Source organism: Bubalus kerabau, chromosome 3 (genome assembly GCF_029407905.1).
Source record: "Bubalus kerabau isolate K-KA32 ecotype Philippines breed swamp buffalo chromosome 3, PCC_UOA_SB_1v2, whole genome shotgun sequence".
NCBI lineage: Eukaryota > Metazoa > Chordata > Mammalia > Artiodactyla > Bovidae > Bubalus > Bubalus kerabau.
The window spans coordinates 86,775,671-86,790,695 of NC_073626.1; positions in this window are offsets into that span (position 1 = coordinate 86,775,671).

Sequence of the window (15,025 nt, forward strand, 5' to 3'; positions counted from 1 at the left end):
GAGTCGTTTGTCATCATTAAAGACTTGCCTTTTTAAAAGTAAAAATACATCTCCTCTAAGAACTTTCTTGTAAGATAACTAGTTAAGATTTTCATGGTATTCTTCATTCATTCAAGATTGATTTAAAGATTCTACTTTTTAAATGGATTGCTTTTTATGAAATAAACCCTACTCTTTTTGTTTTGCAGTATAAAAACTGCAATTTGTTGCAATATGTTGAAGGCAGATAACTGTGTAAGGCCATCTCTTTCAACCACATCAAAGAATCTCATTCATTCCTCAGGTTGGAATAGATAGCAATGAGCCTCTTTCCTTTGGACCACTGCTGATATCTAGCAAAACATAAATTCTTTCTGTTCCCTAGATTATAAAACACTGTTACTGGAGCTTGCTTCCCTGGTGGCTCAGTGATAAAGAATCTGCCTGACAATGGCAGGAGATACAGGTTCGATTCCAAGTCTAAGAAGATCCCACTTGCCATGGAGCAACTAAACTCATGCACCGCAACTATTGAGTCTGTGCTCTAGAGACCAGGAGCTGCAACTACGGAGCCCCCCTGCCACAGCTACTGAAGCCTGTGCACCCTACACCCCATGCTCTGCAACAAGAAGCCCTCACATGGCAATTAGAGAATAGAAAGAGATTTCTACTACAATTGATTTTTTCTTTATATCCTGATTGCATGATGTGTGTACTTTGGAGACCATGGTACCAGATAGTCACAGGATGGAGTGAAGATGATTAGAAAGCCTAGGAATCTGAATCAAATATTACTTGGGGCTAAAGCACTATTCAAAAGGTCAGTTTTCATTCCAGTCCTAAAGAAAGGCATGCCAAAGATGTTCAAACTACTGCACAGTTGCATTCATCTCGCCTGCTAGCAAAGCAATACTCAAAATTCACCAAGCGAGGCTCCAACAGTACATGAATGGAGAACTTCCAGATTTTCAAGCCATATTTAGAAAAAGCAGAGGAACCAGAGATCAAATTGCCAACAATCATTGGAACATAGAGAAAGCAAGAGAATTCCAGAAAAACATGTATTTCTGCTTTATTGACTATGCCAAAGCCTTTTACTGAGGGGATCACAACAACCTGTGGACATTCTTCAAGAGATGGGAATACCAGACTACCTTACCTGCCTCCTGAGAAATCTGTATGCAGGTCAAGAAGCAAGAGTTAAAATGGGACACTGAACAACAGACTGTTGTTCTAAATTGGGAAAAGAGTATGTCAAGGCTGTATATTGTCACCCTGTTTATTTAACTTACATGCAGAGTACATCATGCAAAATGCTGGACTGGATGAAGCACAAGCTGGAATCAAGATTGCCAGGAGAAATATCAATAACCTCAGATATACAGATGACCCCACCCTTATGGCTGAAAGTAAAGAGGAACTAAAGAGTCTCTTGATGAGAGTGAAAGAGGAGTGAAAAAAGCTGGCTTATAACTCATCATGCAAAAAATGAAGATCATGCCATCTGGTCCCATCACTTCATGGCAAATAGATGGGGAAACAATGGAAACAGTGACAGACTTTAATTTCTTGGGCTCCAAAATCACTGCAGATGGTGACTGCAGCCAAGAAATTAAAATACACTTTCTTCTTGGATGAAAAGCTATGACCAGCCTAGACAGCATATTAAAAAGCAGAGATGTTACTTTGCCAACAAAGTTCTGTCTAGTCAAAGCTATGGTTTTCCAGTAGTCATGTATGGATGTATGGATAAAGAAAGTTGAGCACCGAAGAACTGATGCTTTTGAACTGTGGTGTTGGAGAAGACTTTTGAGAATCCCTTGGACAGAAAGGAGATCAAACCAGTCAATCCTAAAGGAAATCAGTCCTGAATATTCATTGGAAGGACCTTTGCAGAAGCTGAAGCTCCAATACTTTGGCCACCTGATGCAAAGAACTGACTCATTGGAAAAGACCCTGATGCTGGGAAAGATTGAAGGTGGGAAGAGAAGGGGACAACAGAGGATGAGATGGTTGGATGGCATCACCGACTCTGTGGACTTGAGTTTGAGCAAGCTCGAGGAGTTAGTCATGCATGGACAGGGAAGCCTGGTGTGCTGCAGTCGATAGGGTCACAAAGAGTCTGACATGACTGAGCAACTGAACTGGACTGAGTGCACTATCCAAACATAAAAAGAATATAGGTTATTGGAACATTTTAGAGACATTAGGAGAATACAGAAGTCAACAAATTTCTCACTGAGAATATATCAGGTTAGAAAATTGAGTGACTTAAGCTGTCGCTTTCAGTATTAACTCAGAAATATAACACCAAAAAAAAGTAAACCAAAGAGAAACACTCAAGATCTATAGAAATAAATGTGTATTACAGCATGTTCTGAAGGACATAGAAAAAAGACTTTAAAGTGTAAAGAGCTCTTGGTTCTTAGAATGAAATGCAGATACGTGGTGGTATGGAAATAGTGGTTACATCTAGCAGCAGAAACACAGTCACAGGTGGGACAGTTACTTTATAATATATATCTTTCTGGTTGTTTAAACTTTTCATCCATGGGCAATTACTGTTTTCAAATAAGTATTATAACTTGTACTTGTGATATACTTATCATATATGGCAGGGAGTATTCTGAGTACTTTACAAATATCAATTCATTTAAACCTCACTACAACCTCTTGAGTTGAATATCATCATTCTTATTTTACAAAGATTAGGAAACTGAGGCACAAGTAGGTTTTAGTCATAGGTCACACAGTGGGTGGCACAGCCTATTCAAGTTGTCTGGTAAATTAAGTCCTCCTAACATTTACTTCCTCTCCAGAATAAAAAATTATTTGTTCCCAAATATGAGGTGATTTTAGTAATTCAAAATAATCAAAGAAATGTATACTTATGAGCCTCTTTCACAACATATAGTTTAGTTGTGCTAAATACTGAAGAAACTCTGTTTATAATGCAGTACATCCCATGTAATCACAAACCCTTCCACAGACCAACAAGCAAAAAACCAAAGTTCACGAGAATCCATGTAGTCTCAGTCAGCATGCAGAAGATGTCTTCTATTTAATAAGAAAAAATGAGAACATTGTTACAAACTTTGTCTTTAAAATGGTTTACTATTTTCTAACATAGAACCCTTCAATCACATATACTTGCTCCTGTCTTGAGGGCTTTTGTCTGAGTCGAAGCCCACCCCTCCCCTCAACACCCTCATAACTAATTTTGCTCATCTTTGAAGTATCTTCCAAAAATCTTACCAGATTAACACATTTTATAGTTATTTTTCTCTAATGTAAATTTCTTATTAGCCACTTGCATGGCCATTCTTGCTCAGATTTTTCTCTTAGAAATATTTTCATTTATATTATTTCTCTTTTTTAAATTTTGATCAAATTCTTGATAAATGGCTTAATTTTCTATTAAGTTTTCTGTACTGCCTTTAAGTATGGAACTCAGTAAATAATAAATATTTATAATTTCTGCTAGATGGTGAGATTAAGGAAATGAATCAGATATTATACTTGCTGTCTGAGTATTTACAATTTTGTAGAGAAGATGTTTGAAAGTTAAACATTATATTGCAAGTTAAACATTACAGTAAGTGACTGAGAAAAAACTAAATATCAGTATATACAGTCAGTTCAAAACTATCTTCCTTAGATTGTTTTCTGGACTCCTGATAATACAACTTACATATATATTTCTAGCATTTTCCATAAGATTTAAAAATTCCTCCAAAACAGCATGATATGTAATGTTTAAGTTTAAAAATATGTCAGTCTTATATAATGTGCATTTGTTTCACAATGTTCATTCTTAAACATTTTCATGAGGTTAAATATTCAACTTACATTTTTTTCAACTCCTTTTTGTCTGTTAGGACCCCAAATACTTATGTTTTGTTCTTTCTTTTAAGTCATGTAGCATAAGCTCCACATGGCTAAATAACAAAGCAACATGTATCAAAATAAACCACGGCTTACTTAGTTTTTTCTTTTCTTCCTGGGTGTAATTTCATGGTGCAATAGTTAGATAAGGTTATCATTTTAAGGAAACACAATATATGTGTGTTAAACTTCTAAGATAACATGAAGTAGGATGCTTGTGGTTTAGAAATATTGTATGCAATGATAAGTAATGGAGAAATCACATATTTGATCCATATTTACTATGTACATTATACTGTATATGCTTCCCTGGTGGGAATCTGCCTGCAATGCCAGAGACCCTGGTTCAATCCCTGGGTCGGGAAGATCCCCTGGAGAAGGAACTGGCAACCCAATCCAGTATTCTTGCCTGGAGAATCCCATTGATGGAGGAGCCTGGTATGCTACAGTCCATAGGATCGCAAAGAGACAGACACGACTGAGTGACTTCACTTCACTTATACTGTATACAGGGCTTCTGTTGTGGCTCAGCTGGTAAAGAATCTGCCTGCAATGTGGGAGACCTGGGTTTGATCCCTGGGTTGGGAAGATCCCCTGGAGAAGGGAAAAGCTACCCATTCCAGTATTCTGGCCTGGAGAATTCCATGGACTGTATAGTCCATTGGGTCGCAAAGAGTCGGACAGGACCGAGCAACTTTCACTTTCACTGTATACTGTATACAAGTGATCTTTGAAGATATGAAACATTTTGAGGGGCCTTCATCAAGCTACATCATGCAAACAACAAAATGTATATGCTGAAATTGACAATAATTTGCAAATAAACAGTGAAGTGTCAATATATTATCCTACTGCTAAGGAGCACAGGTCTCCACAAGACTGGCTGCCATTTTCTCCATGTAGCTTTTTTCCTTGGCTTGGAAATTTGTCTCCTACATTTGTAACCAGACTTTGAAAGAAATATTAGAGTACAGAAAGACATATAATTAAAAGTGAGTTTTCCTATCAACTCTTTTCTCTCCTTTCCTCCCATAACACTAAATACTAAGCTCTCAATTCTACTAATTCTACTACCATTTATGTCAACCATAAATGGTTTCTATTGGTTTCTCATTAAGAAAGACAAAGAATTGATCTCACTAATATTGTCTTCTTCTTAAACTACTTCAAATTCCTGAATTATATTTTTACCTTTAGTTATATGGGTTACCTCTAAATCTAATTATTAATGTTTTATTTCTTGACCATAATTTTTCACTGTTATATATAACACTTCATCTATATGTGAGAAGACATTGATACTCTGTCTTTTTTTCCATCCCGCTTTCTTGTACCACTCCCAAATTTTATTAGCTGTGTCATTAGTTTGTATTTTTCTTTCTCTCCCTTTCTTCCTTCCTTCCTTTCTCTTTTTCTTTTTCCTTCCTTCCTACCTTCTTTCCTTTCCTTTCTTTCCTTTTCTTTTTCTTCCTCTTACTCCCTCCTTTCTTATTTCTTTTCTTTTATATAATTTTATACTATGTAATAATAGTATATATTATATAATGATAGCACAAAATAAAAAATATATATATTTATACATAATAATTTAGTTTCCTATACTTTGTACCTATATTAATTCTAAAAGTTTCCATGATTAGTATTTGAAATATTATTATTATAAAGATAATGAGTTCTATAGAGCATAGAATGCAGTATGTAATCATTCAGTCACTAAGTCATGTCCAACTTTTTGCCATCCTGTGAACTGCAGTGGGCCAGGCTTGCCTGTCCTTTACTGTCTCCCAGAGTTTGCTCAAACTCATGTTCATTTGTGTCGGTGATACCATCCAACCACCTCATCCTTTGTTGCCTTGCCCCTTTCTCCTCCTGCCCTCAATCTTTCCCAGCATCAGGGTCTTTTCCAACGAGTCAGCTCTTTGCTTCAGGTGTCCACAGTATTGGAGCTTAAGCTTCTGCATCAGTACTTCCAATGAATATTCTGGGTTCATTTCCTTTAGTATTGACTGGTTTGGCCCCCTTGCTGTCCAAGGGATTCTTAGTCTTCTCCAGCACCACAGTTTGAAAGCATCAATTCTTTGGTGCTCAGCCTTCTTTATGGTTCAGCTCTCACATCCACATTGGTTCTGTTAGAAAAGCAAAATTTTTTGAATTAAATATATAATCTAAATATCAAGGTCAATATCTTTTATTTTCTTACAATCAATTAATGCCCCCAAATTTGGAGCTATGACTTTCTTGAACAGGTGAACAGGTAGAGTTTCTAATTGTATAGGTTTCTCATTATAAAAGAGAACTATATACTCTTTATACTACTGGAAGCATCATGAAATTTGGATTGTTTTTCACTTCAAGGAAATAGATATCCAATAAGATATTAAGTATTTGTGAAGAATAGAATTTGCATTATCCAATTTGCAACTAATAGTATTATATGTATATTCTGGGATACAGCTGTAAGTGAAAAATTTCTAGACAGCATCTTATGATCTCAAATTTAATACCTTTTTAGAAAAATGGGGATGTAGGAGAAGAGTTTGGCATGTGTGAGTTTCACACTTAAAGGAAACCACCTATTTCATATCAAAGTCTTATGTAATTGGTTCATTTAGACCAATGGCATTGGGCTCTCAAATGGAAAAATGTGTCAGTTGGTAATAGAAAATCAAATATGCTTTCTTTGAAAATGTTTTACATTGTGATGGATATTTAAGTGAGTTATAACAAGAGAAAATTTAACTAAAACTTCTAAGTTATATTTGGTTGCCTATTGTGCTTTGACACAAGTAGGGGTTATTGGCTGTTAAGATCTTTATTGTCCCTGCTTCTAGAGTTCCTGGAACTTTTAATAAATATCCTTGGCTTGAATTTAACTATGACAAATGACCATTGGTATATCTGTTCGTTTCCAGTAATTGAGCAGGCAGTCTATAACTCCACATACTATAGATTTGTTGTGTTATAAAAATCTAATTATATTAATGTTATTCATTTACAATGCTATGTTCTGATAGTGATGTCTCCTTGACTTCTGGAAAAGATATAAATCGATCACTTAATCCATCCAGAAAATAAAGACTTTAAATACCTATCTCTAAAAGATCTGAATCTCTAAAGTTTTGGTTCAAGGAAAGTATTTCGAGGATTACATTACTAGATTGATCAATCTGGGCTATTTACCATTTTATAGGTTAACTGATTTTTCACCTATAAAACAAGTTAATTTACTAATTATTATTTCATATATCTTCTAGATTTAAGTTTTCTATGATTGTGAGATTCAAAGCTAACCACAATACAATAATAATATATATTAACATATAATGTATAAACTTAAGAAGGATATTTAAATTTAGATATATTGCATCTTATATGTTTAAAATTATGAGGACAACCCTGCATTAGTGCTAAAGGTTTACATTTGAAAATTCTTGAAATTATACTAATGTAAAGCTTTCTTGAAACTCTCATCAATTTTGGCAAAAAATTTAATTATTTTTCAGTGTAATACTAAAGAACATATTATATGACTGAAAATGATTAATAAAAGTTGAAATCAGTAATTTCATTAAATAAAATGGGAAATCAGTGTCACAAAAGGTGAAAAGTAAATGCCTCTTCCAGGTCCTCATTTAACTCGTAAATAATGCAATTAGAATTTTGCCTTAAATGTTTATTGAGACTATGTTCTCTTGGAGAACTTTTAGACTTTTCTCTCCTTGTGCTTAAATGTTCAATTTCATTAATATACACTTGACATGAGTAATAAAGTGTAAAGTGTAAATATTTTACAGAATCAAAGTTCTAAGAAGGGACTATGAAACAGTTGGTATGTTGCTTAAAGAAGTTCCCTCCAAATTAATTTAAATTGGCTCTGGAATAAACACTGAAAATTTGCTTAAGGACCATAAGATAAAGGTAATTATAAATGGCAGAGCATCCGACTTAGGGGAGCTGTCTGGTGGGGTGTTTGGTGTTCATCCAAGTTTTTGCTAACAACTTTATTAATTATCTGGAAGAGGAAATAAACAGCATGTTAATTAAATTTGCAGCTGATAATAATTGCAAAATGTTGCCAACTCCAATGTAAGAAAAGGAAAAGAAACAGAAAGGAAAACATAATGGGTTGATACATGATCTGAACTGATATATGATAAGGAAACAAGAAATAATAAATATGATAGAGGAAAATAATATAATGATGAATATCAACCATAAATTGATGAAAAGAATACATTATTAAATACTTTTAAGGATTTCTATAGCTATAACTAATTATATTATGCTACTCCTTTCTCTGGATATCTTCCTGACCCAGGGATCAAACCCGGGTCTCCTGTATTTCAGGCAAATTCTTTACCATCTGAGCTACCAGGGAAGCCCAATATAATTAATAAATATTATAAACTTAAATGTGATAGAATATGTACATGACCATCTGTAATACTTTCATATCTTGAATATAGGCATCATCAATGATCAATTCAAGAGGAAGCCTTAATAGAAGGATGCATGAAATCTTGGTGGTTGAGATTTGGCAAGATCAATGTGATAGCCAAGGTAAGAGTATTGTTTATCAAGTTGAGTCATATTAATCTTCATTTGAACACTGTATCCATCAGTGTTTACACAGTATTTATTCTTGAAAGCTAGCTATCGGGATTTTTTAAAAAATCCTAGGTTTCTTGCTTTTTGAATGACAGCTGTATTATGTGCCATATGCCATGCATACTGTCAGGGGTTTTGCTCACAAAGAATAGATTCTGTCAAAGAGTCAAGTCTAGCTAGCCATAAAATAGAAAAAAAGACAAGGAAAAATAGGAAGTAAATAAAAACCTTAAAGACAAGTTTAAATAAAGATGCGGTTTTTTATTTCTTTGCTCTCCATAATCTATTCTCCCATGATATCCACATTACAGGAAGACTTCAGAGATTAAATTCTCACAGTATCTTAAAATAGATCCTTTACATTACATATCACATTATATGTTTACCTGTCTCCCTTCCTTATATGGGATTCTTGAGGACAGAAACCTTATCTTAAACATCTTTGTAATTTTCAGCATCTAGAGCCATGTCTGGTTTCTAATAAATGCTCAGATGAAGTTTACTGATTGAATATATGCTGCATTGTATTTTGGAAATCTTCCTTGACTACATTAGCTCTGTAATATTGAAAATATTTTTACCTCTGAGTCTCATTCTTCTTATTCCTGAAAGTGGAGAAAATATCTTATTTTACATGAATTTGGATAAATCCTATGTGTAAAATATAGTGCTAGTGCCTAGTCCATAAAACAACTTCAGCTTCCCTCCCTTTTTTCCTTTGTTTTTTTATTTTCTTTCAAGGATCTTACCACAACCAACCTGGGTAGAGATTATTTCTCTAAAATAATTTAGTTAGTTAAAAAATGATTTAGAATATTTATGAATATCAGTATTTTAATGAATAGATGCTTCCAAGAGAATTAGGCTTAACCATTATGAAACTGCTATAATTGTCATAGATGTTTAACACTTTTTTCTTGAAATTTGTAGTTTTCTTTTTTGATTTCATCCAGATTATATGTTCAACTCTATATGCTTTGCTAAGTAGGTGTTAAGTGACTTACCTTGACTTCTCATAATGATAATATGTGAAAAGATCTAATGATTTATGTATTTGGGAATTTTAAGACAATTAGTTAGAACACTGTATGACCGCTCCATAAAAAATACACATCACCATAAAATAACTGCATATGGAGTATTTAATCCTGAACTTCTAAAGATGAAAAGTGAAAGTAGTTACAATAATCATTATTTTCAATTTTATGTAGTTAAGTGGTTTTACACAAGAAATTAGCCTCCCAAATGACATAGTTATAATGCGTTAATGGCAGCATAATGTGTTATTACATTATGCAACATAATTTCATGGATATTATGTATGGCATTTTAGAAACTCATGTACTTATAGTTATTAGAAGATACTCAATTTTTTAGACCACTTTCTTAACCCTATTACTTAATGTAATCCTTGAGTGGTTTCTCTGCCTTTTGATGAGGCCTTTGTATAGATTGTATAACCTATTTTCTAAGTTTAACTTACTGCTCCGCAGTTGCTTTATTATCAACTTTTGGCCTTATTCTCTTTCCAATTGAATATTTAGAATATTGTCTTAAAAGGATCTCAAAGTTAAGACGTAGTAATGATCTAATGTATGCAGTTTATAAAAAGTGTTTTGGTTTTGAAAGTTAGCTAATTTATATAGTAAATCTTAATTTATTTAGATGGAATTGGATATTTATTTTATCCTCATTAACACTAAAATAGTGCTTTATTCCTCAGAATTTATTCAATTCTTTTAATAGCAAATTATCATTTATTAAAAGCTCAACATTCAGTTAAATTCACTACTTGCTGAGTACCTGCTTTTTGTGAGACCTTGCACATAGTTAAAAACAGACCTTCCTTTAATGCAGAGTGGGATTGAAATCCCAGATTTGACACAATTCCTGTGTGAATTTAGGCAAATTAATCTCTTCCTAGACTCATTTTTTTATATGTAAAAGAAATTTAGTCATCATCACTCCAAATATGTTTTAAGGGTATATTGAAATAAGATGGCTAAAATGTTTAGCATATGGTACTTGTTCACTTGTTCACATGATAACAGATATTGTTATTCTAATTAATAACTAAATATGTCAAGTGGTCGTATTACAAAAGTAAATGAAGAGTTCATAGTTTTCTGGATTTAGAAGCTGAGAAGATTACATAATCAAGTAAGATTAAAGTGTCTGCACTCAAGAAATCCCATGGAGGTTTTGTGGACTAAAGTTAAAAACTGAGTACAAACATTTGTATAGCATTAACTTCAGAGGAAGTCAGTATGATAATTTCTATACTCAATTATAAGAAAGTACATGGATATTCAGGAGAAGGGAATTGAATGTTATGGCTGAGGAAGATGAGGAAAAGTTTAGAGGGTTGAGTTTGAAAGATATGTGGAAATCAAACTTTTGAAGAAGGCTGGAAGGGTTTTTGAAGCCAATAAAGAACTGTGGACAAAGTCATGAAAACATTAAGTTATCGAGTGTTTATATTGTATGAAGGAGAGGTTCAGAGTTCAGGAAATTGAACAAACTGGTGGAGAATTATGCTGAGTGGCATCAATGAATGTGGCAATATATATGATTTTTTTTCTGCAGAAAATGGGGAAATATTCGATGTCAGAATCATCTCCCTGACTTAAAAGGTGTATTTCTGTATTTGCTTGTGTGTGTGGAATATTTGTCTGTGAGAATTATAGCAGTGTTTTAGGTTCTATTCACAACAGCCCAGAACCTACCCTCTGGCTTCTTACAATCTATTCAGATTGTCCATTGCAATATACAAATGAAGGACATACAGAAGGTGATCTGACAATGATCAACATGTTTGAGATGGTAAGTTAGACAGAAGAAGATAATTCTGATGAGTGTTTGGATGCAGTAAGGCAACATTTACAGTCTGAGAAGACCCAACTAAGAAGAGTGGGCAAGTGCTAAGCAAAGGATTTATTTCTCGAAACAGGGGAGATGACAGCAGTGTTCTTGGCTCATTTCCTCCTTTAGCTGGTAGTCCCTAATCCAAGCATGATGTTTTACCCCAAGTCTGTTCTCTCAATTCTCTCCTTCAGGCCACTCTTTAATAAGTTTTCCTTTACTTCTTTCCTCTCCTGCTTTTCCTTGGGTATGGTCAAGAAATGTCTGTGGCAAGAAACCTGAAATGAAGGGAATGTCAACTAGTAATATAATCTATATAGTGTATTGAGTCAGTATGGTCTTTGAACCATGGTTCTCAGCTGTTCTGAACTGCATCATCTCTACAGTGGGGGTATTAATAATACCTCCTTTACAGGGTTCCTCTGGGGATTAACTTCAATAATGCATGCAAAGAACCTAGCACAGTTCCTATGGATATGTGCACAATACAATCGAATGTTTATTGTTGTCTTAGTGGTGAAGGTGCTAGACTAATGCTTTTGGAAATTCTGGTTTCTTCTGTCTTTTCTACTTATGGACTGACTAAATTAGAGCACATCATTTAACATTTCTGACACTGAGAGCTAAGTTGGTTAACATCCCACCCAGATGTAAAGAGCAAATAGAACAATGTGTAAGATATTGCTATTTGGATCATGGAAAGTTTTGCAAAGGTAAGACACTATCTTTGTCAGTGTGGTTATTAATAATAGTAAAACATGGAGGTGGTCCTAAGATGGCAGAGGAATAGGATGGGGAGACCATTTTCTCCCCACAAATTTATCAAAAGATCATTTGAATGCAGAGCAACTTTCACAAAACAACTGAACGCTGGTAGAGAGCACCAGGCACCCAGAAAGGCAGCCCATTCTCTTTAAAGGAGGTAGGATAAAATATAAAAGACAAAAAGAGAGATAAAAGAGTTAGGGACAGAGACCTTTTCTGGGGAGGGAGTCGTGAAGGAGGAAAAGTTTCCAAACACCAGGAAACTCTCTCACCAGCAGGTCTGTGGTAGGGTTTTGGAATCTCAGAGGGCAACATAACTTGGAGGTGGGGGAAAAAACACAGAATATACACCTAACCACAACTCACAGTGGAGAAGTAGCCTAGATGCTTGTGTCCGCCACCACAGAGTGGGGGCTGAAAGGGAGGCGCGGGTTGCCTGCTTAGGGTAAGGACTGGGCCTGAATGCCCTGAGGCCAATCTGAGGGAGCTGACATGAGATAGCAACCCAAACTGTGGGATATCCAGAGAGAGAAAAAAAAAAATAAGAGAGAGAGAGAGAACTTTCCGCAAAAAGCTCTAACCTAAGGCACAGCCTGGCCAGCTCACAGAACAAAGGATTGAGTGAATACCAGAGGAGAGCTAGCCAGCTGCGGACCAGCCCATTCCCCCGCTGGAGGCAGAGAGACAGGTAGGTGATAGCCAAAGCTGGAAGGCAAGGGGCAATCTCAGCCCTAGAGACAGAATCATCCACCAAATTGTGAGCAGTCTCCCCATTACTAACCAAGTCTTCCTGGGATCCTGGACACTGACATCTGCCAGAAGGATTGCAGCCTGAGATCAGCTCCCCAGAAGAGACACATGGCACACCTGAGACGGCAATTTTGTGGTGCACCCAGGAAACCAAGCAGCCAGGACCAGGATGGTGATTAAGATGAACAGACCACCTAGGACAGTGAGCTCACCAAGTACCTGGTTGCCTGAGCTTCTCAGACCTGGGAAGAGCACAAAACACATGCTCAACCAAGTCTGTGCCTTTGTGGAGTACCCGAGAACCTGAACCTGAACAGCTCAGACCTGGGAAGTGTGCAAAATCCAGGGCCTGCTTTGGACAGTTCCCATGCAGAGTAACTTTGAGCCTGAGCAGTGTAGACCAGGAAAGCACACACATCGTGAGCTGGGGCAAACCCAGTGTGGTCCATATACTGTGAGCAGTCCCCACACACACCGGTGATATTTCTTTGCATTGTTCCTCCCTCCCCATAGCACAACTGAACAAGTAAGCCTAAATAAGTGACCATCTTCGCCCCCTTGTGTCAGGGTGGAAATTAGACACTTGCAAACAGAAGAAGCCAAAGTAAACGAGGAAGAGGGAACCACTTTGAAAGTGACAGGTGCAACAGGTTAAAACCATGTAGTTAGCATTGACTACTGGAAAAGGTCAGTTTTCATTCCAATCCCAAAGAAAGGCAATGCCAAAGAATGCTCAAACTATTGCACAATTGCACTCATCTCACACGCTAGTAAAGTAATGCTCAAAATTCTCCAAGCCAGGCTTCAGCAATATGTGAACGGTGAACTTCCAGATGTTCAAGCTGGTTTTAGAAAAGGCAGAGGAACCAAAGATCAAATTGCCAACATCTGCTGGATCATGGAAAAAGCAAGAGAGTTACAGAAAAACATTTATTTATGCTTTATTGACTATGTCAAAGCCTTTGACTCTATGGATCACAATAAACTGTGGAAAATTCTGAAAGAGATGGGAATACCAGACCACCTGACCTGCCTCTTGAGAAACCTACATGCAGGTCAGGAAGCAACAGTTAGAACTGGACATGGAATAGACTGGTTCCAAATAGGAAAAGGAGTACATCAAGGCTGTATATTGTAACCCTGCTTATTGAACTTATATGCAGAGTACATTATGAGAAACTCAGGGCTGGATGAAGCACAAGCTGGAATCAAGATTGCCGGGAGAAATATCAATAATCTCAGATATGCAGATGATACCACCCTTATGGCAGAAAGTGAAGAGGAACTCAAAAGCCTCTTGAGAAAAGTGAAAGAGGACAGTGAAAAAGTTGGCTTAAAGCTCATCATTCAGAAAACTAAGATCATGGCATCTGGTCCCATCACTTCGTGGGAAATAGATGGAAAAACAGTGTCAGACTTTTTTTTTGGGGGGGGCGGGGCTCCAAAATCACTGTAGATGGTGATTGCAGCCATGAATTTAAAAGACGCCTACTCCTTGGAAGGAAAGTTATGACCAACCTAGATAGCATATTCAAAAGCAGAGACATTACCTTGCCAACAAAGTTCCATCTAGTCAAGGCTATGGTTTTTCCAGTAGTCATGTATGGATGTGAGAGTTGGACTGTGAAGAAAGCTGAGTGCCAAGGAATTGATGCTTTTGAACTGTGGTGTTGGAGAAGACTCTTGAGAGTCCCTTGGACTGCAAGGAGATCCAACCAGTCCATTCTAAAGGAGGTCAGTCCTGGGTGTTCATTGGAAGGACTGATGCTAAAGCTGAAACTCTAATACTTTGTCCACCTCATGTGAAGAGGTGACTCTTTGGAAAAGACTCTGATGCTGGGAGGGATTGGGGGCAGGAGTAGAAGGGGACGACAGAGGATGAGATGGCTGGATGGCATCACTGACTCGATGGACATGAGTTTAAGTGAACTCCAGGAGTTGGTGATGGACAGGGAGGCCTAGCATGCTGCAACTCATGGGGTCGCAAAGTGTCAGACATGACTGAGTGACTGAACTGAACTGAAAGCATTGGAAGGGGCCTATAGACCTAGAGAAAAAGTATAAGCTGGAACAAGGAACTAACTGAAACTGGACTGACCCCACACTGCCCTCAAGAGCTCCATAGAAATTCCTAGATATATTTTACTATTATCATTTTTTAATTTTTTTTATTTTT